The sequence below is a fragment of the Amblyomma maculatum genome, chromosome 8, assembly GCF_055883805.1.
Source record: "Amblyomma maculatum isolate TAMU_Amacu chromosome 8, ASM5588380v1, whole genome shotgun sequence".
Taxonomy (NCBI): Eukaryota; Metazoa; Arthropoda; class Arachnida; order Ixodida; family Ixodidae; genus Amblyomma; species Amblyomma maculatum.
In genome coordinates this window covers 16,860,803-16,888,371 of record NC_139351.1, presented here as the reverse complement: position 1 = coordinate 16,888,371, position 27,569 = coordinate 16,860,803, and the positions used below count along the sequence as shown (strand labels likewise).

At 47.5% G+C, this 27,569-nt stretch overlaps 1 long non-coding RNA gene across 5 annotated transcripts in view; it reads right to left on the bottom strand.

The window, feature by feature from the left end:
• The window catches only part of LOC146180620 (uncharacterized), a 225,455-nt gene that overhangs the window by 154,846 nt on the left and 43,040 nt on the right, over positions 1–27,569 (bottom strand). The window contains exons 5-6 of one of the 5 annotated variants that reach the window (XR_014700103.1): positions 5,269–5,309; positions 77–1,032 (exon numbers count right to left, since the gene is read on the bottom strand). The exons of the other annotated variants lie outside the window; for them this stretch is intronic. This is a non-coding gene — a long non-coding RNA (uncharacterized LOC146180620). Of the gene's footprint in view, positions 1–76; positions 1,033–5,268; positions 5,310–27,569 lie in introns of those variants that run through there. 5 annotated transcript variants of the gene reach the window in all.

Here is a 27,569-nt window from a genome sequence, read left to right as displayed (position 1 = left end):
ACAAGAAAACGCTTGTTTAAGAATAATGCAATGCAGCATCTTGCTGTCTTTATTCGCACATGCACAATTTGCGTGTTCTTTCAGGAGCACCACGAACATATATCATCTGTGTAGAGGAATATTTCAACGGTAGTTAGAAAACGGACAAGAAAGTCCAGTCCAGCAAGACTTGAAATACCTTTTGCTTAAATTCCCTGAACACTACAAGATGCATGATACAGGTAATGTGCCACCTTGGACCCTTGACGTGCAGTTCAAATTGTCATAAAGATTACCACACAGCAATTTATACATTTCTCCACAAGTATCAGTTGATCATTAGGCTAAACGAATCGGCTCATGTATGACGTTATCCAAAGTTTGCTCCTCGTCAAGGAGGACTGCAATGGATATAGACCGCTCAGATTTGCTGTGCCTGGCACAACTGACAAGAGCGATAATGTTGTCAGCAAAGCTTGTGTGCAGTTTTGGTTGGCTCGCGAGAACACTAGAGTTCTTTCTGAGAGCACATACATAGATACAAGCATCTTTCATGTTATTTGCTTCAATATATGGTAAAAAGACTTAAATATATAGCTGCCCTCAAATTTTGTATTGGACAGTATTGTATCCTACTTAGATTTTTGTTCTGTTACCATTGCTGTTTTGTTTGTCTTTTTGTTCCTGTGGTGCGGTCAGAGAGCGGCCATAGGAGACAAATGTGGAAAAAACTGTGCATGCGTCGCGAACGCTCCGGGAAAACCTCGGCGACCACTTGCCTGCATATGGTCGCCAGCTTGGACTGTGAAAAGAGAAGAGATGATACGGAAAAGGACAAAACTGAATCAATAAAGTATGGTTTGAGCAAACCAGGTGACGTTTCGTACGTTTTTAAATCAATCATTATTAATGTGTAGTTGTGAAGCCACAAAAAGGAGATTAGTGTAACTTTGCCTTAAACATGAATGCTCTTCGCCGCTCACAGTGAGGACATTAGAAAGGTTTAGGAACTGCGTAGTCGAACATCGTCCCGTCTCTCTCCGAGTGGGTCTGCTGGAAAAATACAGGCACCGAAAATTAACTTAAAATCAAATCAAACATTTGGCATCATAACTTTAGTAGGAATTTTGTAGGAAATATTAAAGTTACAATTTTTTGTTAATAACCTCATCGCGAACAAGGCCTCGTAGTAGGATCCGAAAATTTATTAAGATGCATCGGCCGATGCGCCCGTGTTCCGATTTGGTTCAACTGACGAAATGGACGACGCATAACACCATGTGTACTATCAAAAATGGCAAACATCACAAAATACCACACAATGCAGGAAAGGTAGGCAGAGACAAAAATAGCTGGACGTTAGATTTAGAGAGCCTGGCAAATGACACACAATCGAACATGCCTTACTCATTGCAATGTTCAAAGTTACGCTCGTGGCTCATTCAGCAAGAATTCATTGCATTTTGTTTTATATACACATTTTAAGCCGTCTTGGTAATGCGGGGTAGAACACTGCTTTGAGTTTAAATGCATACCCCTTCGAACCAACGTCAAGTACTCCTCACTAAGACCTTGTCAGCAACAGCACAACTTCAAATATTTCCTCCCCAGGCTTACCTTGCTGTGAAAATTAGAAAATATGCTGAATAAAAATATGCTGCAAGCCTTAATAAACTGAAAATATTCTAGGTCATACTGAAACCTGCCTTGCATTCATTACACGACGAAAGTGTACTTAATATTCCTTAAGGTATTTCTAGCCACAATGCACTTTTCTTTCCATATAAAAATGATTTCGCAATGAAGCACGTCCTTATAGCCTGGGTAATTTTGGGACGATAAGCCCTATAAGCCAACCAACAGTAGTAGGCTATGTTGTCAAGTTGCAAGTGTGCTAGTGCATGAAAAATCAACTGGCATTCATATCTCACATATCGGTAACATTCATTTCATGACAACGACGCATTCTTCAGGTTGTTCAGGTTTATTAACAGTTCCATAGTTGTTAAAATACACGATCTGTAAATTAAAGGAGGAAATATGTAAAGCTTAAAAGTCAAAGCTACACAAACATATTGTTTCGTGGGAGGCGGATGATTTTTACGTGCCCTTTGTGAGTATTTTCACAAATGTCGAAAGAGAGGTAGCTCAGCTAAGACACTGAAGACAGCGCTCATGGAGCACAACTGCGCAAGCTCTTTCGCTGACACCTGAAAAACCAGGGGGTGGTATGATGCTTTTGTTGCGCCATGGCACACACCACCAGTTGGCCCTTCTGATCTTTCATTGTGATGCAACTTATACCCAAACCGTGTCAACAGGCTAAACTGGAAAGAGTGGTATGGGAATGAAATTACGAACAGTTACTTTCCTTTCCCGATTCTCGCATGCTAAATTTTGTTGCCCCGCACGCAATACACATATTACACATCATGGCGAAAACACTAACCAGAAACTTCCAAGCTTTGCTTCATCCCTCAACATTACTTTTCGGTTTGTAAAATACTAATTGACCGCCCGCTACCCTTTTCATTCGAGAAAAACCTTAAGGAAAGGTTTACCATGGCTAAACGTAGACAAATAGAAAGCGTGTGGTTGCATCCTGAGTGTCTGCTCGTGGGACACGTGTGACCATGAAGCAGGTGTCCGATGTAAAAGACGCGAAGTAGCAGCAGATAAAGAATCTAGCGCCGCCCTCTTCGTGCACCACATGTGCGAAGAAGAAGCGGGCGTCGAGCAGGCCGCGCGCCTCTAGGCACGCAGCTGATGGTCGGCTGAAGGTCAAACAGCGGCGTACGGGACACGCGCCGAAGCTGACCTAGTGATCTTTCGCTTCTAAATATTTAATACACTGGCTGCAACAGCATGCGGCCTATCAGCGAGACGTTCATAGCTTATTAGAAACACTGAGAACAAATGCTCGGGTGCAATGCAAGTTTTCAGAAGCGGAGTAGGTGGAATTATCAGTGCACCCCTTAAAGTGCATTCTCATGTCACTACGCGTGTGAGGAGCATATGACCCAGTTTTCGACGTATAAGATTCTGTTTTCTTTTTTCCCTTTTTTTTGCGTCCCCTTTTTTTCTAGGCGCCTTAGAAATTGCGGACCGGTACTTACTACGCGGAAACATTGAAATGGTTTAACTATTCCTTCCAAGTTGCCAGAAGGCCATAAAAGAAAGCGTAACAGCCCGTAAAACTCAACGAGACACCACGCGAAACTAACCACTAGGCAAAGCAAGCCAAAAGCGTCAGGCGCTGGTGCTCTCTTATCTAACTGCGCATCGACCTGCGAGTATATACTTGGTCGCTCCATGGATGAACATGTAGGCATGACCATCAGGAACGCGCTAGCCGCCGTGCTGAGCTAAACTGCTTGAAATGCAGCATAGTTTGGCAAGAACTTTGCCGTTGCTGGTAATGGCAGCTGATTAACGAACTGAACTAAAACAGCCGTTTAGCAACAATATATGCGTACGCGCGCCAGCGCCTGTTCACAAACTGGGCAAGTGAAGGCACTGGCTTGCGTGGTCAGCCTAAATTGATTGAAATGCAGCACAGGTATGCAAAAAAAAAAAAAACGTTGCTCACCTTTCGCTGCTCACGACACGCTTTTTCTTCATGGCGCGCGCGGCCGGCAGCATCAGGGAGTGGAGGCGCGCGTTTTTGGGCCAAGACAGCAACCCAGTATTGCACAAAATTTTCAAAAATTGTGATTCAACCATTGAGAAGGCCGAAAGTAACAATTGTAAAGAGGTTGGTTTCTTCTTACAGTCATTTGAATAGAGAATACTGATATAAATTTACTTTCGAGGCAAGTTCTATACTCCAGACATTTTTTGTCACATGATAAGATCCATTGTTAATTTAAACAGCGCGAACAAGAAGACACAGAACAAGATAAAAGGAAGATAAGATAAGATGTTTTACTTTGTACCCCTGATCTAGTACGCCTCTGACTTTGACTGTGTTAGTTTCTAGAGCACCAGCTCTGCTCACGGGGGTAAAACTTCAGAAAAATACTCAGGCTAATACTTTGAACTTTCAGATCAGCGAAGGTCAAAGCGGGACTTCGCCTATTTTGCTGGTTTTTCAAGCTATGTGGCTAACCATACTATAGGTGACTTAATCAACCACGAGTTTGGACCATTGCTGAATTATGCACTTATGTTGAACATTTACAGGGTCGAATTGATTGATATTTAGGGAATAGTGATTAAAACCTAAATTCGCGTTACAGGATCTGGCGGTAAGCTTAGGCCCAGCATAATCGCACTGTGCTAGTAAGCGATCCATATATTCTGGGTTAATGAGCCAATTGCGTATGAAACCGAATATTTAGCTATAAGATAGTGTCATATATTGTTTAAAGCTTAAGATAAGTGCGAATGCTCTGTACTAGTTAAAGTAATAAAATTGCTGTTGGCACTCCTTGGTGCTTCGGCTAGGGTACAGTGGTGTCTGGTTACACTCGTCACCATGGGCCGAGAGAGGGTGGAATTGTGGGAAAGGAGGAGGGGAGGGAGACAGGGGGAAGGATTCATGTCGTGATCATTGCGGAGCGAAATGTACCGAGGTCGATTGCTGGGTTCACCGAAGCAAAAAAACGTAGCTTCTTTGGTGCCTGCAAAAGGCTGAGCTGCGGGCCCGCAAGCTGCTGGGTTCGCCGCTCATTTCGCGAGTATTCGACTATTTTTCTGTTTTGTTGCTTTTTTTTTGTCTTCGTCATATTTTTGTAATGACATGTGCTGTATGAAAGCGTGATGTAAAAGGTTTCGTGAATGGAACTTGCAGGAAGGCGAAGGTTGGTTGGTTGGTTTGTGGGGTTTAACGTCCCAAAGCAACTCAGGCTATGAGAGACGCCGTAGTGGAGGACTCCGGAAATTTCGACCACCTGGGGTTCTTTAACGCGCACTGACATCGCACAGCACACGGGCGCCTTGCTTTTCGCCTCCATGGAAGGCGAAGGAATGTGTGCGTCGCGTCTTTATTGTTTTCTATAGCTATGCTTACTTTCTGCGTGGATGAAAACTGAGAAATAATTTAAATATAATTGAATTCCTCAGTAGAAGTAATTGTAATGTAGTGTCATTATTTTAGCAGTAAATAGTAATGTATTTAATTAAATTTACCCAAGTTTCATCATTGTTATTAGTAATGTGATTTAATTCATTCTGAAAAGTAGTTGGCACGCACTGCCACAGCAAAAACATAAAGTAGCAAGCGGGAAGAATAAGAAACGCAGCGTCAGGTGGCACGCTTTATTGCGAACAATGATAAAGGCGCCTTACCTCGCAAACAATAACACTGTTCTTTGTTGTTGCTGTTGTGGCTGTAGGAAGAAGAAAAAGAAAATGCACGGGCCTGCTACTGGTTATGTAGCTGAGCCACCTCCGCTGCCTCGCGCAGACAGAAGAAAAAACAGAGAAGAACAAAAAAAGAAGAGGGGAGAGAACGACGCGCGCCGCAACAGCAGCCGTCGTCCACCACCGAAGCAGTGGTGGGTGCAATGACGGCCTACCCACTGTTCTTTGTAGGAACAAAGTTTTTGGACCAAAGTAGGAAAAAAGTTTTTCGACCAATGTAGTGAAGCTACTGTTTCTAGCTAAAGCCGTTACGCTTTCAGTATCATAGCAACCGCAAATCTATGTTCAGGCCACTTTCTGCAATTATACGCGCAACCGCACGGGATAGCACTTGCATATTGCCGCGAAACCTTCAAACAGTATTTGTTGTTTTTTAACAGCCGCCGGCATACAGGCTTATCACTCTGATTCTGGACCGCGTATCAGTTCCGTAATCGTTGTTTGTTAATGCTCGATGTCGCAAGTCACACCTATATCAGTTTTGTTGTAGCGAAAGATGCACCAAGATCTGTCTCGAAGGTTCCGGCCACTCGGGTGTCTTTCCACAATGTTCCAGCCCGTGCTGGTAGCTGTTTGCGACGTTATCTAGATTGTTCTGTGCAGCTTTTGAATTGAGCGTTGCCGAGTGTGACGGGCATTCTTTGTTCGACGATCGACGAGCACGTTTGTTTCTATCGCCACCGCCGAGTTGCTTAGTTCTTTTGCGGGCACACTGTTCCAGCTCAAGAGGCAACAGCAATGAACTATGTTGGTGCATTACGTCGCCCTCCGCCCCGACGTGATGACTTTCCCAGCCCTCGCCGCTACCGTCCTGTTCCTGAAAACCGCCCCTTGGCCCCCGCCCGCCAAACCTACCAACGACCCCCAAACCCCAGGAAGTGCGACGCCTGGAGGACTGCAAACAACCGGCCATTATGCTTCCACTGTGGTGAGGCCGGCCACATTCTGCGCCACTGCCCGTACCGACGAATCGGTCTCCGCGGATTTGCAGTCGACGCTCCACGACCACGCCCAGCTGAACGACCACAAGAAATTGACAACTACCTGCGTAGCGGTGAGATTGCGCCACCAAGCCGTCGATTCAGGTCTCCATCGCCGTACAGGGCCCGCTTTGCGTCGCCAGGACGTAACTATGACGGTAGTGTGCGCGGAAGGTCCCAAGCCCCCGTAGGGGAAACTAAACGCAGCAACCTTTGGAGGTGAGGTTGCTCAACGGCGAAAAGACGAAGATCCTCCGCCGCCGACGACCACTAACGACGACGCAACCATTTCATCGCCGCTCCACACAACGACATCGACGACAACACGACCAGAGTGCAAGCAGACACCGCCGCCCAGCGAAGTAACAACGGTATGCCCCGGCCATGACCTGAAGAAACGACGGAGCCGAGATCGGACACTAAGGCCCACGTGCAATGCGAGGACGCGAACAAGTGACCTTGAAGTTGATGTCGACGGTCGCAGAGTCACTGCCCTAGTAGACACCGGAGCTGACTATTCAGTCATTAGTGGACCGTTAGCCTCTCAGCTCAGAAAAGTTACCACCGCTTGGGATGGCCCGCTGATACGCGCCGCAGGTGGCAACTGATTACTCCATTGGGACGATGCACTGCAAGAATAACCGTAAATGGGCGTACTTACCCCACCAGCTTTGTGGTCTTGCAGCAGTGCTCCCGCGACGTGATTTTAGGCATGGACTTCCTAAATGAACACAGGGCTATCATCGACCTGCGATCCAAGCTCATCAAGCTCTCTGCAGACAAAGCCATCCCTGCTACGACGACGTCGATGCAACACATCCCTCTAAACGTCCTCGACGAAGAATTGAACGTCCCGCCCCGATCAAGTATCGCAGTCTGCGTAGGTAGCGCCAACATCGAAACCGCTGAAGGCATCGTCGAAGGAAATATCCAATTGCTCTTAGAACGAGGTGTCGGCATCGCAAGAGGCATCACGAAATTCCGCAGAGGTCAAGCTCAGGTTCTGGTAACAAACTTCACCGAAGAATACCGGCATCTCAACAAGGGCACGACGATCGCCTTTCTGGACGAATTAGCGGACCTCAAAGATGTATTCTCCCTCCACGACCAAACGCTGGAAGACGCACCGGACCTATTCTGCCAGCCCACATTTGACATCAACCCGGCATTGACCCACAACAGGAAAGACCAGATTCTCAGTCTGCTTCGAAGCTACGGGGAGTGCTTCTCATTGTCATCGAAGGTACGACAAACACCACTGGCCAAGCATCGCATAATAACGGACGAACACGCCCGACCTCTGCGCCAAAGCCCTTATTGTTTATCGCCGCGACAACGCCAGGCCATTCGCGATCAAGTTGAGGAAATGCTGCTGATGACATAATCCAGCCGTCGAACAGCCCCTGGGCAGCACCAGTCGTTTTGGTCAAGAAGACAGTACACTTCGCTTCTGCGTTGATTACCGCCGATTGAATAGCATAACGAAGAAGGATGTCTACCCGCTTCCCCGCATCGACGACACTCTCGACCGACTCTGCAATGCAAGGTACTTCTCATCGATGGACCTGAAGAGCGGATATTGGCAAATTGAGGTCGACGAAAGAGATCGCGAGAAGATCGCATTCATCACACCCGACGGCCTTTATGAGTTCAAGGTGATGCCATTTGGCCTCTGCTCCGCACCAGCCACGTTTCAACGAGTAATGGACACAGTCCTGGCAGGGTTGAAGTGGCAAATTTGTTTGGTATATTTGGACGACGTTGTTGTCTTCTCGTCAAGCTTTGAAGACCACCTAAAACGACTACAGACAGTGTTGGAAGCCATCAAGTCATCGGGACTAACGCTAAAAGCAGAGAAGTGTCACTTCGCCTACGAAGAACTCCGGTTCCTAGGTCACATCGTTAGCAAGGACGGTATTCGCCCAGACCCGGAGAAAACAGCTGCAATCGCACAATTCCCACCGCCTACCGACAAGAAAGCTGTGCGCCGATTCCTTGGGCTGTGCGCTTATTATCGACGATTTGTCAGAAACTTTTCGCGGATCGCCGAACCGTTGACGCAGCTTACAAAGGCTGACGTACCTTTTAAATGGGAAGCGCCGCAAGGAGAAGCCTTCGACGAACTCAAGCGCCGCCTGCAATGCCCTCCCGTACTTGGCCACTTTGATGAAAACGCCGAGACCGAAATTCACACCGACGCGAGCAGTGTGGGCCTAGGAGCCGTTCTCGTCCAGAAGTGTACCGGACAGGAGAAAGTAATCGCCTACGCTAGCAGGTCACTCACAAAAGCCGAAGTCTATTACTCGACGACCGAGAAGGAGTGCCTTGCAATCATCTGGGCCACTTCTAAGTTTCGTCCATACCTATACGGCCGACCATTCAAGGTGGTAAGCGACCACCACGCGCTCTGCTGGCTGGCTAATTTGAAAGATCCTTCCGGCCGCCTTGCCAGATGGAGCTTACGACTTCAAGAATTTGACATGACTGTAGTCTATAAGTCGGGCCGAAAGTATTCCGACGCAGACTGCTTATCCCGCGCTCCCGTCGATGTTCCCCCGAAGGACGATGACGATGACGCCTTTTTGGGACCGGTAAGCGCCAGCAGTTTCGCAGAACAGCGATCAGACCCTGAGCTGAAAGCGCTAGCCGATTACTTGGAAGGAAAGACCGCTTCCCCTCCTGGTGTGTTCAGGCGACATTTATCATCCTTCACGTTAAGCAATGGCCTCCTCGTGAAGAAGAACTTCGCACCCAACAAGACCGCACAACTTCTCGTAGTGCCTAAAACCCTTCGGCAAGAAATTCTGCAGGCGTTGCACGATGAGCCCACAGCAGGCCACCTCGGATTTGCGCGCACGTTGCGTCGAATCCAAGAGAAGTATTACTGGCCGCGACTGCCTGCCGACGTTGCCCACTACGTGAAGACGTGTCGTGAGTGCCAACGACGCAAGACGCCACCGATCAGACCAGCAGGACTACTAAACCCGATTCCGCCCCCAATCCTGCCCTTTCAGCAAATTGGGATGGATCTCCTCGGCCCCTTTGCATCTTCGTGTATGGGTAACAAGTGGATCATCGTGCGTGACCACTGACTACCTTACCCGTTACGCCGAAGCAAGAGCACTACCAAATGGTACCGCGGCAGAAGTCGCCAAATTTTTTGTCGAACAAATTCTCTTGCGACACGGCGCCCCAGAAGTGCTCATCACGGACAAGGGAATGGCGTTTACGGCAGAATTGACGCAAGCCATCCTGGAATACAGTCACACAAGCCATCGACGAACAACTGCGTACCATCCCCAGACCAATGGCCTCATGGAGCGCCTGAACAAAACGATCGCGGACATGATCGCTATGTACGTCGACACCGAACACAAGACCTGGGACACCATCTTGCCGTACGTGATCTTCGCGTATAACACGGCAGTCCAGGAGACGACCAGAGCGACCCCGTTTAAGCTTGTGTACGGCAGGGAGCCCACGACGACGCTCGACGCAATGCTGCCGCACGTAACCAGCGAAGACAACTTTGACGTCGCCGCCTACCTGCAGCGTGCAGAGGAAGCCCGACGGCTCGCACGGCTGCGTATTAAAGACCAACAGCGCACCGACAGTCGACGATACAATTTACGACGACGCCGTGCAGAGTACAATCCAGGAGACCAAGTGTGGGTTTGGACACTAATTCGCCGTCGCGGATTAAGTGAAAAGTTGTTGCGTCGATACTTTGGGTCATACAAAATCCTTCGCCGCGTCGGACCACTGGACTATGAAGTCATTCCCGACGGAACGTCAGCATCACAACGGCGACGCGCACGCCCAGAAATTGTCCATGTTGTATGTACGACTGAAGCCATATTACGCGCGTTAAAGAATCTGTGGTGTTTAAACTTTGCAGTGTTTATGTTTAAGTTTCTTTGTTTTGGAACATCGAGGCGATGTTTTTTTTTAAGGGGGGAGTAATGCCGCGAAACCTTCAAACAGTATTTGTTGTTTTTTAACAGCCGCCGGCATACAAGCTTATCACTCTGATTTTGGACCGCGCATCAGTTCTGTAATCGTTGTTTGTTAATGCTCGATGTCGCAAGTCACACCTTTATCAGTTTTGTTGTAGCGAAAGATGCACCGAGATCTGTCTCGAAGGTTCCGGCCACTCGGGTGTCTTTCCACAATGTTCCAGCCCATGCTGGTAGCTGTTTGCGACGTTATCTAGATTGTTCTGTGCAGCCTTTAAATTGAGCGTTGCCGAGTGTGACGGGCATTCTTTGTTCGACGATCGACGAGCACGTTTGTTTCTATCGCCGCCGCCGAGTTGCTTAGTTCTTTTGCGGGCGCAAGTCAGCCCAAATAAACAGTTTCTTTAGTGCAATCATCGACCCCTTAATTTTTGTCGTCGACCTCGTCACCACTACGTGACAATGTTACAAAGAAAGCAGAGCGAAGAATATTCGCTCGCCGAGCCCGGAAGAAAAGTGGCGAGAAGCAAAGAAAAAAAAACACAAGTAAAACACCAGATCCGCACGTGTCCGAGGGCAACGATAGGGTGACCAATAACAGTTCAGGAAAGCTGGCGAAGAACTGCGCCTTACGTAAGGGGCGCGCAAGGGGCGAGGAGGAGGCGAGGAGTTCAAAGGTTGGTGGAACTTTCAAATGATCAAGGGACTCCAGGAAGACCGCGCTTGTAGCGCCATCCGTTGTATATTTTCAGCGCATGCGCACTGGTAACACGTAGGCGCTTCCCGTACGTGAAACTAAACTATTGACGCTATATATTCTGCACGAAGCGAATTGCTCTTTTAAACAGCCTATAAAACGCTTTCAGCGCATCTCTTTACTAAGGCTTAGATTTGCTATAAAATAATGACTGCGACTCAAATTAAAAACATATATTTAGGCTTAAAAGTACTGCGTCACTTCTTGGGAACGTATCTCTTTATCAAGAAGAGAGCATCGGGTTCGTCAAATGTTGTTGCAGGTGCAGTTTTCACGGGATTTCTAAAAAGCCAGCGGCAACATAGCCCCTTGCAAATTTCTGCCCCGGCAGTGGGTCGCTTTTACGATGAAATGTTTAGCAAGTAATCCTGGTCCAGTTCATTTTGGTAGTTATTTTATTGCGAACATCTCCTCACTTGTAAGCAAAAGGTAACGTTAATTTTCATGGGTGGTGACTGCGTTTTTTTTTTTTCAACATGTTCAATCAGTGAGAAGAGGTTCCGATAGACCTTCTGGTTCGAACACATTTCTAAATATTAGTGTGACCGCTTATGTTTACATCATTGCATCATTGTCCATGCCCTGTTTCACTAATCCGCTTTTTGTGTCTTCGACAACTGTCTATTAAAGCCCTTCTTAGTAGGTGGAAGTGCACCACAACGCATCTTTTTTCAGAATCACTTTATTGAGTGTTGGTTGATCTAGGCCAGTTCCGCCTTAACTGCTCGCGGTGTATGGCCGTAGGTAGTGACCATATGCAAGCAAGTGGTCGTGGTAAATCCCAAGGGTTCTTTGCACATATGCAATCTGGGCTGCCGCAGGTATTAATTGTAACAGAATAGCCATAAATAATGCAATTTTGATTATTTTCATCACAATATTATATCTAAGGCAAATGCGCAAAGCGATGGGTGTCTAATATATTTTATGTTCCATTAAATTGAACTTGCGTTGTTGTATCCATAGAAAATTGACGCTTTTAGTAATGAACGACAAACATGAACTAGGCTGTACCTCTATTCGAGCCCGATGTTTTTACGTTTATGAGGCTAAGAAAAATAGCTTTACTGATTATTTTTTATTAATGTACCAAACAATTTTCTTGTCAACAAAATCTAATGACACCGAGAATATATGCCAAAAATTCAAGGATAAACAAGAAGAGCTAATACATTTAAATAAGGCTTCTCTGATGAGAAGAGAGGAGTCGCTGGAGAAAGATTTGATGTTGGGAAAGGCTGAGGGTCACCGGAGAAGGGGTAGGCAGCAAACGCGGTGGTTAGATGGCATCCTCCAGGCACTGCAGATGAAGTTATGTGATGTTAGGAAGATAGTGAGAGACCGGAAAGCGTGGCGTGACATGGTCAATAGGGTCACGAAGAGTCGGACACGACTGAACGACTGAACTGACTGATCAGTTTAGAAACAATTCCTTGCTTATCCTCTTCATTGATGTAAACATAGATAAGTAGAGTTTTTGCCTAATTTATGGTTCTGCTATGTATATAAATTCACATTATTTTTCTACCATGAAAATCAAGTTACATAAGAAGCAATGATTTAACTTCACTTTTACTGTCCAGAATTCGGGCACTGCACCATCTTTAAACATGCCGTTTAGTCATTTGGTCTGGAATGATGCGTCTAAATTATTTTTGTCATTTATGTATATGGTCTTGCATCAAACACCAACTGCGTATTATCCTCATGCCCCTTTGCACTTGCCTTCTCTCGTTATATAATAACGTCATAGGGCTCCGTTTATTAGAGAATCCGGGTGCGATAAACATGACCCCAGTAGGTGAGAGTTGGCAGGTGTCATCGCGGGACGCTGACTGGTGGGTAGGTTGTGTGACGTCACGGGACGAATGGCAAGAGCTGCCTCTTCAGTTGATTCATTGAGATGAAAATCGTGCCCATATATACATTCGGACGCTGAATGAGACTAGTTTCTCCAAGGACGCACAAGGCCGTTAGTGCTGCTTTGTTCAAGCGGGGCTTTTGTATCCATGTCGCTTGATCTTTCACACAATGTGACAGCTTTGGTCAGCATGCTAATGATGTGTACGTGATGATACATACAAATATTATGGAATTAGCTAATCAGCGAATCGCCACGTGCATACACGTGAACAAGGATACGCAAAGACTTCTACAAAAGGCACCCATTAACGCTGTGGATACTAACCTCAAAGGAAATATTTGTGTGTCACGAAATTGTTTGGCGTATTTTCAATATCCTAATCTAGTTTATTTCCTTGTTCTAACTTTGTGGAATGTATCATTTTCTATCGTTTTTATGACTGCTTGTTTCTTAACACTGCGTCGCAATCCACGTAACCTTCTGGATGCCAGCACCAGCGCACTTTTGCTCTATTTTTTATTTTAAGCTCGTTCAAGAAAAGTTATGACCCTCCAGAAGACAAAATTTGCAATTCCTGGTCCTTCTGAGTTTAGTTTCTTTTGAATCTTGTACTTACATTCCTAAGCCTCCTTCTGCTTTCAACTCAAATCTCTGACAGTTATACACGTTCGACTGTATGTTGCAACCCGTAGTAACGTTCTTACTCTGGCTCCTAATTTTTCGCCATAGTTTTATACATTCATTTAATTAACAAACAAATCGCGCCTTTAAGGTTATGGTGCCAACTTACAGACTTGAAAGGCACCTTGATTTCCTAACTAGGGACTACAGAAAACCGTCAAACAAAACGATTGTTTTTCGCAACATTTTTTTTCTGAAAAAAAAAGTAAAAACATCGCAGACACTTGAGCTTTTTATTAAGCATATGACACGAATGCACTAATGGCCTTCGTCTGCTGCTCTCCTCGTGGATTTTATGCAGGTTCATCCAGTCACGTACTCGTTTAATTCTTAATTCCAACATGTGGGGAAACTTTAGTTTAGTCTTTAAGGATATGACGCGAGTTTGATTAGCTTCGGTTTTACCGCTCTCTTTACGGATCCCCGCTCGCTTGCGTCTCATTTAATACCCAAGAAATCACTAATATTTTATTTTGATATCTCTTTATGCTACCAATAATCCAGATTCTACAGTGGTCACATGCCGTATCATGTGGAAGACGAACTGACATAGATAAACAGCACCGCTTTAACCGAACTTTAGGAGCAGCACCAGCCAACTCGTCCATTTCATGTGGTCTTAAGACGTCACGCAGCGTGAAGACCAGTCAATGCACCGACATGTCCCCAGGTGACACAAACCATCAGCCCAACATTGGTACTAAGTTTGCAGTGTACTGGACTACGTTGAACCGTACATTACAAACACAATATCAGCATGGTAATATTCGCTGAAGGTGGCGTGAAGAGACAGTCTCGACCCGCCCTCCAAGGATCTTGACCAGGGGATGAATGGTGCCCGGTTACGAGTTTCACGGGCGAGCTGGTTCGCTAGCTCATTGCCGTCAATCTCCGAGTGTCTAGAGATCCATTAAAGGAAGACAGGGCAGAGCTTCAGTGCAACAAGTGAGGCCTCGAGCTCCGTAGATAGATGATGTGTGAGACATTTAGATTGAATGGCACGGAGCAGCCTGGGAGTCAGTGTATAGCATGCTTCTCGCTTAGACCACAAGCTCTACCCCGAACCTCATCCTAATCTCTCCGTTCGGGAGGCTCATGTCCTTCGGCAGATACAGCTGAATACCCTCATAACCCTTGCACGGCTATATCAGTAAATTTTCCATCGTGATACACCATGCCCCAACTGCTCTCTCCCTTATGCCAACCATTCCCATAGCCTATTTTTATGAGCGCTTGCATTGCAATCGGGTTTCCTTCCCGCCCCCTCTAATAGTATATATGTACCTGGGTGGACTGGCTTGGTGCTGAGGGTGAAGAAGAACAGCGCCTGCTCGTCCAGCAGGACATCGATGTATTAAGTGTTGCGCCTCAATAAAGTCTTCTACTACTACTACCACAATACCAGAATCCTTCAATGAGCACTGAAGGACGCTCACAGTACCAAGTTTGGTGCTGTGCTGCATTGTGCTGCCCGGGTCGCCGCCAACTACAACCGGCCAGTAGCATAGACATCATTTTTCGTTAGAAATGCCGACGTGGACAATGCACCCCAGATATCTGGACGAAAATGGTTTTATATCAATTGCGTTGGAATATGGGCCTGTGGTGATTCGCGTGCAGTTGTAAGCTGCCATAATATGTGAAAGATCAACCAACATAATTAGTATTCTCACAAATGCTGCGCTGATTAGTTTTACACGAACAAAGGAACTGAACAAACGCTGAGGTTAAGCGCAAGGTTAACCTCAGCGTTTGTCCAGTTCCTTTGTTCGTGTAAAACTAATCAACGCAGCATTTGTGAGAAGATGTTCCAACTAGCTCAATCTCAAGCGCTTCTTATAATTAATATAACGGGCTGATATGCGATAATCAAAGAAAGCAGCCGGGAAGGACAGATCTAGAAATTTCTGTATAAGCGGATTGAAGAGAGTGGGAGCCGGGTGACATAATGGCTACATATTCCACGTGTTCTTCAAAGGATTCTCCTCTTCTCAGCTGCCGACATAACCTGGGCAGACAGCAGCATGTATACAGGTGGCACGCAAGTCACTACTTTCCTCCCGAAAGGCGAATGGTCCCAATGTGCGTAAACACAACCGGATGTGTGGGCGCCTAGATTTTACGGCAGCATCGGTCCTTGCCAGATTTCCTTTTTGGAATCTGGCATGCACATGTATTTGCAAATAACTATTTTATTCTTAAAGGCACCCTATCACGATGAAAAAATTAGAGGGTCTCTAAGATATACCTTAAGAGGAGAAAGGCGAAAGCCTACTGTTCCTCTACCAATATTTGCCTCATTGTTTGCGTCTTATCGGCGTTCTTTGCAGTGCTACATGTAATTATAATTGGTTTACAGGAAATAAACGCCCCGTATAAGTAGCACGTTTTGCGGTAAGTGCTCACGAACGGTACACCATCGCCTCTGCCGCATGACGTGCCTTTGCGCGCGTTCAAGTGTGGGATTGCAGATGGCAGGAACCCTAGACAAGAAAACATCTCGCGGAATCTCATGGAATGTAACAAATCTCGCGCACAGCTTTCACGCACGGGATTTTGTTCCATGAGCCCAGAAAGGCCTTCGAAATAAAAAAAGATGGGCCACAAAAAAGAGAAGTGTGGTTGGTGTTCGCGTCAGCTCCTGCCAAACTCTTGCCCACTCCTGCCGAGCTGCTCTTTCAGGACGGCCTGATGTTTTCCTTCCTAGTTGTGATGGCCGTTTGCCACAAAACTCGGGATAGTCTCTTGAAGGCCCTTCGCTTATGTCGCACGACACATCGGCGCCCGCTGCATTGATTCCACTCCCAAGTCAAGGACGCCATTCCTTCTCCAAGGAGGCCGAGATGTTCAGCCTTCTTACCGAACTGCACCAAAAAAGCGTTGCGCTACGAGTTAGCCACACAGGGCCTGGGACACCGTGACCCAATTCAAGCAATCCTTCCTACTCCATTCGTATACTACATCCCCATCACTCCGTGGGAGGAGGGACGGGGAACAAACGGACGAAATAAAATACAAATTATCAATGACACCACTTCCAGGCTTCATATTTCAACTGTACTGCAGTGATAATAGAAAATACACAGTGTTGTCTTTGTGGCAGATTGTAAATTGATTGCGACCCCACCTAGTTTGACTTACTTCTAAATGTAAAGATGATATGCCTAAGAAAGCTGTTACCATACGGAAGCTCGTTGGGTCGCAGTACAGTACCGGCAGGGCAATTTGTTTTACACATCCAAACCTAGCAAACGTTACCATACCGAACACCTGCGAACGCCTAAGCCTTGATTGTTAATACGATAACTTTAATCAAACCTCTGGTATCAGGCATATAATAAAGGCTAGACATGAATGGCACTGTTTGCACGTGCATACATTGCTTATTGTCACCCGCATAAGTGGCTGCATATTGAGGAGACTCTCGTAGCCTGAGAAATATAGCCATGTGTCGAGTGGTGGTCTATTTCTTGACAGTTCAGTTCAGTCGTTCAGTCGTGTCCGACTCTTCGTGACCCTATGGACTATGTCACGCCACGCTTTCCGGTCTCTTACTATCTTCCTAACATCACATAACTTAATCTGCAGTGCCTCGAGGATGCCATCTAACCATTGCGTTCGCTGCCTACCCCTTCTCCGGCGACCCTCAACCTTTCCCAACATCAAATCTTTCTCCAGCGAGTCCTCTCTTCTCATCAGATGACCAAAGTAGCTGAGCTTTAACTTTAGAATTTGACCCTCCGATTAGCAGTCAGGGCTTATGGTCGACAATATCGACTGATTTGATCTTCTGGCAGTCCAAGGAACTCTCAAGAGTCTTCGCCAGCACCACAATTCAAACGCGTCAATTCTTCGGCGGTCAGCCTTTTTCACAGTCCAACTCTCGCATCCATACATCACAACTGGAAAGACCATACCACGAGTTATACGGATCTTGGTTGGCAGACTAATGTCTCTGCTCTTTACTAGGCGGTCAAGGCTAACCATTGCTCTCTTTCCCAGAAGCAGGCGTCTCCTAATTTCATGGCTGCAGTCTCCTTCTGAGGTAATCTTGGAGCCCAAGAAGAGAAACTCTGTCACAGCTTCCACTTCTTGCCCATTGATGCTCCAGGACTTGATAGGGCAAGACGCCATAATCTTTGTCTTTTTAATGTTCAGTTTAAGTCCAAACTTCTCATTCTCTTCTTGTACGCGCAACAGAAGTCTCTTGAGTTCCACTTCACTTTCTGCCATTAAAGTGGTATCATCCGCATATCTAAGGTTGTTGATATGTTTTCCAGCAATCTTCACTCCAGCTGAAGACTCGTCCAGACCGGCCTTCCTCATGATGCACTCTGCATATAGGTTAAATAGGCAGGGCGACAGTATGCAGCCTTGCCTCACTCCTTTTTCAATCGGAAACCAATTAGTAAGACCATGCCCAGTTCTGACTGTGGCCTCTTGTGCTTCATACAGGTTCCTGAGGAGACAGATGAGGTGAATTGCAACTCCCATCTCTTGGAGAGCTTGCCACAATCTGCTGTGATCTACGCAGTCAAACGCTTTCGCATAATCAATAAAGCAGAAGTAGATGGGTTTCTGGAACTCTCGCGCTTTTTCCATGATCCAGCGAAGGTTGACAATTTGGTCTCTAGTTCCTCTGCCCTTGCGAAACCCAGCTTGCACGTCCGGAAGCTCCCGATCCACATACTGCTGCAGCCTTCCTTGGAGGATTTTCAACATCACCTTGCTAGCATGCGAAATAAGCGCGATCGTGCGGTAGTTGGAACAATCTTTGGCACTGCCTTTCTTTGGAATGGGGATGTAAACTGACCTCCTCCAATCCTGTGGCCACTGCAGGGTTGTCCAAATCTTCTGACATAATGTATGCAGAATGTTAACAGCGTCATGGTTGAGGTTTTGAAGCAATTCAGCTGGAATGCCATCAATTCCGCTAGCTTTGTTCTTAGCAAGGCTGGCTAAGGCCCATTCAACTTCACTCTTCAGGATGCCCGGCTCGAGATCAGTAATCACAACCTTCTTATGTTGGGTTTGCACATTCGGGTCCTTCTTGTACAGTTTCTCTGTGTATTCCTGCCACCTATTCTTTATCTCTGACGCTTCAGTGAGGTCCTTGCCTCGTTTGTCCTTTATCACGCCCAGCTTAGCACAGAAGCTTCCTTTGATATCTATGATTGTCTTATACAGAGCTCTTGTGTTCCTAATTTAGCTGTTGTCCTCAACTGCTTGGCACTGTATGTTCAGGAAGGCATTCTTATCTCTCCTTGCTATTTTCTGAAAATCCGCATTGAGAACCTTGTATCTTTCTCTTTCCCCCAAACCTTTTGCCATCCTCCTTTCCACAGCTATTTGCAAAGCCTCTTCAGATAACCAGTTTGCTTTCTTGCATTTCTTTTGCTTTGCAACTACCTTAGTAGCAACTTCTTGTATTATATCACGAGCAAGTAGCAGGGGGGACAGCGGCCGATGTAGCTCAGTTGGAAGAGCACCGGACGCGATATTCGGAGGTCGTGGGTTCGGATCCCACCATCGGCACGTTGTTTTTTCTTCTACTTTGTGTTTAATTATCTTTCCCCTAAACAGATTACATTACTAATTTCTGTGATTATCTAAGCAAACATTAAAAAAAAGACATAAAAGTGCCATTCCCAACGCTTTCCTTGGCCTCGCCGACTGTTGGCTTCTTTCATTCATGTATTATAACGAGCACCCTCATTTCCCCTTAATTGATCTGCTTGTAGCTTACGGGGGTCTCGGTTCTGGCAGTCTTGAAGCCATAGGTAGCGTAAGAGGGTTCTAGCACAGCTTTCGACCTCGCTCTTGATCACGTTCTACGTGACGCTGGCGGTAACAAAGGACGTTCTACGTCCTCCGCTATGGCTGAGGGTGGCGCTGGTGAACACTCTCAAGGTTCGTATACAGACAACATAAATACCCAAGCAAGTAGCAGGGGGGACAGCGGCCGATGTAGCTCAGTTGGAAGAGCACCGGACGCGATATTCGGAGGTCGTGGGTTCGGATCCCACCATCGCCACGTTGTTTTTTCTTCTACTTTGTGTTTAATCATCTTTCCCCTAAACAGATTACATTACTAATTTCTGTGATTATCTAAGCAAACATTAAAAAAAAGACATAAAAGTGCCATTCCCAACGCTTTCCTTGGCCTCGCCGACTGTTGGCTTCTTTCATTCATGTATTATAACGAGCACCCTCATTTCCCCTTAATTGGTCTGCTTATGACGGCAAGGCCAGCGATGCCTTGTCTAGCGTTTTACTCCGATGACAAAACCCAGGCGCGTGCCGGAGCCGGCGCCGCGGGACGATGATGATGGTATGAACAAATGAAAGAGGAAGATCATGGCATGTACAAATTAAAGAACGTCCACGGAAGGCTCACACAATCTGCCCGGGGGGTCGGAAGCGGCCAGCCTGGCCGCTCCTAACCAACCGATGTACCGCGGCGCACAAACGGCTTCAAGCGAGATATATGAACAATTTCAGTTCCACGGTGGCGTCGGTCAGCTGGGGGATCAACAGGTGTGACTTGGTAGTTTACTGGGGAAGTTTGGTTGATCCCCTTGTAAGGACCAAGTAGCGGTGCTGAAATTTATCACTAAGGCCGGTGGTGCGGAGTGGTGTATAGAGCAGTACTTCGTCACCAGGGTTAAAAGAGACCACGCGATGACCACGCGATGCTTCGAATCGTAGCGACTTTGCGGTCTTGCTGACACGCTGCCGTGTTGAGGCGGGGAAGATGACGGCATCTGGCCACACGAGATAAAAAGTGGGTAGGTACTGATGTGGAGTAGTCGGGCGTAGAGAAGAATGAAGCGTCGAGAACTGTAGTGGGAGGACGGCCATAAACAAGGAAAAATGGAGAGTAACCGGTAGTTCGCTGTACTGCTGTATTATAGGCGAATTTGACGAATGGTAGAACAGTATCCCAATTTCGATGATTTGTTGTGATGTACATGGATATCATGTCCGATAAGATGCGATGAAATCGCTCAGTCAGACCGTTAGTCTGGGGATAGTAGCTTGAGGTTGTGTTATGAAAGGTGGCTCACGCGTGAAGAACTTCGGCAACGACTGTCGATAAAAAGGCTGTACCGCGGTCACTTGGGAGCACCCGAGGAGCGCCATGACGCAATACAATTGATCGCAAAAAGAAATTTGCTACTTCTTCAGCGGAACCAGTCGGTACAGGTGCTGTCTCAGCGTAGCGTGTGAGGTGGTCGACAGGCGTTATAATCCAATGGTTACCCCCATCGGAGAGAGGTAGGGGACCATATAAGTCGATGCCGACTACGTCGAATGGCGTGGCGGGACAAGGAAGAGGTTGTAGTAGGCCAGCGGGCGAAGAGGGCAGGATGCGACGTATTTGGCAACGGCGGAAGATAAGCCAGACCAAAAGAATCGTTTTCTCACGCGGTCGTAGGTTTTGTCAAAACCAAGGTGACCTGCAGTAGCGTCATCGTGGAGAGCCGCCAGTATACGTGGGCGAAGCACACGCGGCATGACTGGGATCCAGCGAGTTCCATCAGGGCAATACACGTAGCGGAGTAGGATTCCATCTTCGAGCCTGAAATTGCGAAGCTGTCGGCGAAGCCTAGCATTGGGCGGGTCCGAAGCGCCGATAAGGCGGTCGATGATAGGACGGCAGTAGGCATCGGCGAATTGCTGTGAGCGGAGAGCGTGCTTGTTCTCAGAGTCGTCAAAACAAACGGTTGTGATATACGTCGGGCAAAGAGATGGTCGGCTCTGATCAGAGGTGGAAATGCACTGGGAAGAGAAACAGCAAGTTGATTCCGAAAGGGGACAGCGAGAGAGAGCGTCGGCGTCTTGGTGTTGGCGACCAGATTTATAAGTGACGTCGAAATGGTATTCTTGCAGGCGTAGAATCCAGCGGCCAAGTCGGCCTGTCAAATTTTTTAGTGAAGACAACCAGCAAAGAGCATGGTGGTCGGTCACAACTGTGAAGTGCCGACCGCATAGGTAAGGGCGAAATTTTTGGACAGCCCAGACGACGGCAAGACACTCCTGCTCGGTAATGGTGTAGTTTTTCTCAGCTGGAGTCAGAGTCCGACTGGCAAAGGCAATCACTTTCTCACGCGATGTTGCATCACGCTGCAGATGTACAGCGCCAAGACCGTGACCACTGGCATCGGTGTGCAGGATAGTTGGAGCGCTGTCACTGAAGTGGCCAAGAACAGGATCTGATGTGAGGGCGTGCTTTAGGTCATTAAAAGCAGTTTCGCACTGTTCAGTCCACACGAAAGGGCTGCGTGCTTTAAGTAGCTCATGAAGTGGTGCAGCAATAGTTGCAAAATGCCTTATAAAACGCCGGAAAATAAGACGCGAGGCCGAGGAAACTGCGCAAATCTGTAGTCCGTTGTGGACGAGCAAAGTTCAAGACCGCGATTATTGTTTCAGGATCTGGGCGAATGCCGTCATGGCTGACCAGATGTCCCAATATTCTAATTTCCTTCTGTGCAAAGTGGCACTTCTTGGTGTTGAGCTGAAGGCCTGCCGAAGCGAGACAGGTGAGGACTTCATTCAGGCGCGTGAGATGGTCATTAAAGGTTGCCGAAAAGATAACAATGTCGTCCAAGTAACACAAACAGGTTCTCCATTTTAGGCCACGAAGCACAATATCGATCATTCTTTCAAATGTCGCTGGTGCGTTACAAAGTCCGAAAGGCATAACATTAAATTCGTAAAGGCCATCGGGTGTTGCGAAAGCGGATTTTTCTTTGTCGTCCTCGTGCATAGGTATTTGCCAATAACCTGAGCGGAGGTCCAAGGTCGAGAAATATTCGGAGCCTTGGAGAGAGTCAAGGGCGTCATCAATTCCCGGCATCGGATATACATCTTTGCTGGTAATTTTGTTGAGTGCGCGGTAATCAACACAAAAGCGTACCGAGCCGTCCCTTTTTTTAACTAGCACTACTGGGGAGGACCATGGGCTTGTTGACGGACGAATTATATTGCGATGGAGCATGTCATTTACATTTTCTTCAATTACTTTTCGTTCAGAGAGGGAAACACGATAAGGCCGTCGGCGAACGATAGAGTTACCTTCAGTAATGATGCGGTGGTGCGCAACACTAGTCCGTCCCAGTGGTGTGGAAGTGGCATCAAAAATGGCTTGGTGGTGTCGAAGCAATGTCAGCACTTCTTGGCGTTGGTTCGGCGTGAGTTTAGGATTAATAGTCTTTGCGAGAACAGAAAGAGAGACGCCTGACGAAACACGTTGCTGAGGCGGAGGGGCGGTGAGCACCATCAGGGAAAAAGGTTGAACATCCACCTTGCAATGCAGAGAAGTTCCTTTTGGGAGCACGAGGGATTCACGTGAAGTGTTAGTGGCCACTACTGTCGCTGAGCCGTTGTGGAACCGGACAAGACTTGACGGGAAGGCGATGCCGCGTGCAAGATGACTATATGATGGTGCTATGAGTACGTCCCCGTCAGTGATGTGGTCAGAAACAACAGTAAGCAGTTTTTCGCACTGAGGAGGTAAAACAGTATCAGCAGCGGCAACGAGGGGATGATGTCGTTCAGAAAAGTCAGATGAAAAATTGCTGTCTGTCATATGGATAACACGGTCACCACAAGAAAATAACGTTGAAGCGGTTGACAAAAAATCCCATCCAAAAATCATCAGATGCGCACAAGGTGAGAGCACAGCAAACTGCACATGTTGGCGGATGCCGTCGATAACAACTCGTACGGTGCACTTCGCTGAAGGGCGCAAAGGGCCGTCATTGGCTCCACGGAGTTCAGGCCCATTATATGGGGTTGTCACTTTTCGCAAACGGTAGCACAAATCAGCGTGAATGACAGAAATCGCAGCCCCTGTATCAATCTAAGCTTCGGCCAGTAAACCTTCAGCGATAACAGCAATCACATTATACGGACGATCAGGAGGACTTTTAGTAAGTTTGCAGAGTGCAGTTTGACCTCCGGAAACTGCAACACTTAGTTTTCCGGATGGCGAACAGGGAGAGCGGCTGCGGGGCGGAGAGGGGAAACTGAGCGGCGGTATGGGGAAGTGGACAGGCGTCGGGATACATGGTTCCCACGAGGCTCAGAGGAGGATACTGGAGGTGGGGAGGATCGTCGAGGTGGGCTTGGAATAGACCGGCGTTGATAATATGAGCTTGAAGGCATGTAAGTTTCGAAGGCGTCGTAACCACGGCGCTCGTTCTGAAGGCGGCGACGACAAAAGCGGGATATGTGTCCTCTAATACCACAGTGATAGCAGACTGCTCGGGAGGGACGCCAAGGTGCGTATTAGGGTGGTGTAGGTTGAGCCATCGCCATTGTATTGACGTGATTGTAAGTTGGTGCCGGTCGGGGCGGGGGAACCAAAGAAGTGGGGGATGCAGTGATGTGCGCGTAGGTCGGCGCTGGGCGGATTGCAGACGGTTCGGATATTCATAGGGTGGCTGATGGTTGCTAACTCTTCTTTAATCATGTTGCGGAGAACGGCGTCATTAGAAGGTGCGGAAGAATGATCGCACCCATGTCGACAGAAAGGATTGATGGCTTGGAGCTCCTCGCGGATGATTGCTCGAATCATTCCCCGTAGATCAAGGTCAGCAGTGGTCGGACCAGTTGCGAAGCCGGGCTGTATTCGAGAGGACTGCAGCTGGTCGAGGCGTTGACAGGTCATTATAATTGAATCAACACTTGAAGGATTCTGTGCCACTAAGGTATGATAAGCCATACATGATAAGCCATCCCATTTAAGACGTGGTGCACACTTTCAGGTTCCGTCATGGTGGGACTAATGCACCGACAAAGTGCAAGAACAGCCTCTATGTAAGACGCATATGATTCATCGGGACCTTGAAGGCGAGAAGCGAGCTTGTTTCTCGCGACCTCAGTCTGAACTGCCGGGTCGGCAAAGTATTGTCGGAATTCCTGTTTGAAAGTGGTCCAGTTAGAAGTATGGGGTTCGCGATTAATGAACCAGTTTCTTGCGACCTCAATGAGATAGAACGAAAAGTTGAGGAATTTTAAAGCGTCGTCCCACCGGTTATAGACACTGCAGCGTTCATATGTGTCGAGCCAGTCATCGACGTCTTCGTCGCGACGACCAGCGAACAGCGGCGGGTCGCGTTGACGTGTGGGCAGAGTCGAAGGCGTCGGTGCAGCCGAGGTAGAGGGTCCGGCCGGGTCGGGATTGCTCTCGGTGGACATGATTATGGTGGCAGTTGCCAAACGACGACCGGAACGTAGCTCCAGCGAAAGGCAGGGCCCAAGGCAGCTAGGGGATGGAATTTGACCTCCACCACTTGTGAAAGAAGGCTAGGTTGAGACGGCAAGGTCGTGACGGCAAGGCCAGCGATGCCTTGTCTAGCGTTTTACTCCGATGACAAAACCCAGGCTCGTGCCGGAGCCGGCGCCGCGGGACGATGATGATGGTATGTACAAATGAAAGAGGAAGATCATGGCATGTACAAATTAAAGAAAGTCCACGGAAGCCTCACAATATATATATATATATATATATATATATATATATATATATATATATATATATATATATATATATATATATATATATATATCGGTAATCGGCTGTCTGGAAGCTCGAGCTAGCTTGATCGGACACGAGATTGCATTTCGCAACGCTATCGCCTTGCACCTCCGGTCCCCGTCTCCCGTCTTACGAACGGCCCCAATAAACCCCTTATCTGAAGTAAGTGCAAAAGTGGGGCAAAAAACAGGGACAGAAGAGGAAGATACAAGCGACAGGACTGGCAACAGGACAGCGCCAGTGTTATCGTTTTTCTCTTCTGTCTTTGTTTTTCGCACTGTTTTCTACTCTTACTTAGGATGAACCACCAACTAGCCCACACTAAAGCTTTGGTTACACTCCTCTTCGTTTGGTGCTAAGTTCTGGGTACGACTCGTACACGATCGCCGTGAAGCTCGGCAGCCGTGAGATACCCATGGCGACGCCGAAAGTTCCCGCAACTTAGCTTTGATCGTTCCCGTGTATATGACCTCTTCCTTCAACGTGACGGTTCTCTTTGCGCCTTCTCGCGTGTTCACTTCTCGCGGCCACCTTCTCCGTCTCTTTGCTGTCGTTTACATTAGCTGCGGTGCCACCGACGTGGTTACGAATGACTCATCCGCTACGGTCCTATTACTTTGTGACGAATATATTTGTCGTGTTGAAGCTGCTGACCTCATCTCGCCATTTTATGTTGATGTCGATTCCTCACAACGTGCCACGCCAAATACCGCTCCTTCCGATCTACCGTGTTTGGACCTTTCTCAATCTTCCGTGGCCAGTGACCTCGATCCGACTCGCCACGAGCAACTGCTAGCTGTCTTCAACCAGTTTTTTTTTTTTCTTCGTTTGATGTTGAAATGACTTCCTTGGGCAGTGCTACCGCTGTTGTTCATCAGATCGACACCGACAATCATGCTCCTCTTCGCCAGCGCCCTTACCATGTGTCGCCTTCAGAGCGCCGCGCCATTACTGAGCTGGTGGACGGCATGCTACAACGCAGTGTAATTCAATCTTCTTCTAGTCCGTGGTCACTTCCCGGGGTACTCGTGAAAAAGAAGAATGGCTCCATAAGATTTTGAGCTTACCACCACCGTCTTAACAAAATTACCCTTAAAGACGTATGCCTATTACACCGCATTGACGAGCCATCGATTGTTTGCAAGAAGCCGAATTCTCGTACCTGGATGTGCATTCCGGCTTTCGCAAGTCGTTATGGCTAAATCTGAACGACACAAGACAGCCTTACTCACCTTTGATAGACTATATTAGTTCAGCGTGATGCCGTTGAGCCTTATGAACGCTCCTGCTACGTTTGAGTGCAGCTCAACATATTACGCGGCCTTAAGTGCAACATTTGCCTTAGTTTTTTGCACGATGTCGTGGTTTTCTCACGCGATTTTCTGATGCACCTTATGCGCATACATAAGATACTGAGCTGTCTCACGGGTTCCGGTCTCCAACTTACCTTCAAGAAATCTCGCTTGGGCGCCTGCAACGTGACAATAATTGTCCATGTCGTGTCAAATGACGGCGCCCTGCCCGATCCGGAAAAGGTGCGTTCGGTAACTGACTTCCCCATACCGACTTGCGTTAAAGAGCTGTCAGAAAAGCAGCACAAAAAACACAAGGACAAGGACGAGATGACAAGGACGGGCGCTACGCAGCGTTGTACACTTGTGCTCCTATTTTCGTCCTTCTGTCCGCCATTTCGCAACCCTGATTGCACAGCTTACAAATTCGCTGCATGTTCCCGCCGACTTGTTTAACTGGACCCTAACTTGCGATGACAATTTCACAATGCTCTGACGTCTACTCACTTTGACGCCAATTATCCTCCATTATAATTCCTTCAGCGGTATCGGCCTCGGTTCCGTCCTCGCTCAACGCACACCCGGCTTTTCTAAGTGTGTTGTCGCTAACGCTAGCCGCCAGCTACCCAAAGCTGGATGTAACTACACCATCGCGGAAAACGAGTGCCTTGCAATTGTGTAGGTCTTGACGAAGTTTCTTCTAGACCGAAGTTTCTTGTTCCCCTACTTATACTGCCACCGCTTCAATGTCAACACCGGCCATTATGCCTTCTGCTGGTCAGCCTTTGTCTTCGAGACTTCGACATTGATGTAATTTACTGGTCGGGACGCAAACTAATCACCGCTGACGCCTTGTCGCGTTTGCCCCTGCCCTCTCCGGCATCATCGGAGTCAATAAGCGAATCCCTAGTTGCAAAGCTTATTTCTCAGGACCTGCCTTTGGAACAACGCCATAATCCCTATATATTCTCTCCTCGACGTCCTCACCGGTTCCTCTAAGTTTTCGTTGCCGCGAGCACTTCGTCGCCAAGCTTCCTATTTTACAATCCTAAACATTCTTCTGCATCGAATCAGCTATAGCGCGGGTGGCCACAAATGGCTTTTGGTCAATGCCCGCCATCTTCGCTCAGATATGTGTGCCCATCACCATG